Source organism: Carlito syrichta, unplaced genomic scaffold (genome assembly GCF_000164805.1).
Source record: "Carlito syrichta isolate Samal-C Ts95f unplaced genomic scaffold, Tarsius_syrichta-2.0.1 Scaffold308666, whole genome shotgun sequence".
Classification (NCBI taxonomy): domain Eukaryota; kingdom Metazoa; phylum Chordata; class Mammalia; order Primates; family Tarsiidae; genus Carlito; species Carlito syrichta.
The window spans coordinates 112,305-113,886 of record NW_007252762.1 but is presented as its reverse complement, the minus strand read 5'-3'; the positions used below and the strand labels follow the sequence as shown (position 1 = coordinate 113,886).

Here is a 1,582-nt window from a genome sequence, read left to right as displayed (position 1 = left end):
CGATCATCCAATGCACTACTATAAGAAAATGACTGACAGTGTTGGGAAACTATGGGGGGGGGATGGTATTAATGGTAGTAAACATCTGTCTGGAGATGGGGAGACACCTGTTATCAACAAGGGGGTCCGAATGAAGCATATTTGTATACCTAACCCTTAACTGTACCCCACAATATCAAAATAAAAAATATTGATAATTAAAAAAACAGTCATAGAATATTTTAGGATATATTGCATAGAATGAATGACTTCCTCAAATGAATCAGTCCCCCAGAAGCATAGGATGAGAAGAATGTTTTGGAAATACTTCCTGTAAGAAACTCACAACATTAAACATTATCCTATACATATCTATATTATTTTTAGCACTTTCCTAAGAGATTCTGTCATATAATTTCTATTAGTAGTTCTAAAAAATAGAGTTAATATGTTATCCTCATGCAGGCACTTTCAGTTTCTTTTTCTTGACCTTTAGTACAGGAGGCAGAGAAATCTTAAAGGCTGTTTCACATGTAGTGCAGATTGGGCTGAAATTGCAGAATATTGACAAACACACAAAACAGACATAGGGAATTTCAATGAGACTTTGATGACAGAAGTAAGAGGCCCTGAAGTCGACATGAATTGGGAGTGGGAGGATTGACTGAGATCTCTGATCTTGATCAGGGAGAAATACCTACAGCAAATACTGCAGAAGGGAGGACATCTGAGGCACCTTCAAGTGCAGCCCTCCTGTGATGTCACAAGCCAGTTGTAGGAGGCCTGAGTTGGAGTCTAAACCACAGGCATCAATCAAAATATTCTATTTCTGTGCTGCGAAGATGACATTCATGAAGTTCATATACTGCAATGCACTATCTTCTGTAGCCTTAATCACCAATATTCTTGATCCTATCTCCTGATTATTTTGAACTTCCTTGTTCATTCTATTAATGTAGCAAAGGACTTTGGCCAGGGATCCAGTAAGCAGAGCCTCTGTATGCTGGCCCTTTATGTCACTCTTGGCCATTAGTTCCTTAATCTCTTCAGTAATAACTTCATTTGCTGCTTTTAATAGCTTGTATTTTCCATATTTATTCTCAGAGGGATTAAATTCAGAAGGAGGGTTTCCAGGGTCCCCAAATTAGCCATTCTTCCCAGGATATAAAAATTGACTTTCTTGAATGTGACTTGCTGTCACAGCAAGTTTTTTGTAATGATTTATGAACAAATGGAAATTTCCCAGAACCATCATGACATGTATGAATTTGGATAAAGTAAACTGAGACTCCTTCAATGCTTGCTTTCCCCACCAAATTGGGTTGGTATCAACTATGATAATTAGAAGATTTAATTCATTTTCGTCTGACACCATGGCAACCCCAGAACCTCAGTGCAGAGCCAACATCTCTTTATGATAAAAATCTTCAGGCATCTAGGCATTGAAGGAACATACCTCAACATCATGAGGTCACATATGACAGACACAGCCAACATCATACTTAATGGGGAAAAGTGGAAAGCATGTTCTCTAAGACCAGGAACAAGACAAGGATGTTCATTTACATCACTTTTATTTAATATAATACTGGAAGACTTTGCC

The 1,582-nt window shown here is 37.9% G+C and overlaps 1 pseudogene; it reads right to left on the bottom strand.

The window, feature by feature from the left end:
* Nucleotides 1-436: 436 nt before the first annotated feature.
* Nucleotides 437-1,354, bottom strand: LOC103268011 (annotated as a pseudogene).
* Between the last annotated feature and the right edge of the window lie 228 nt (nucleotides 1,355-1,582).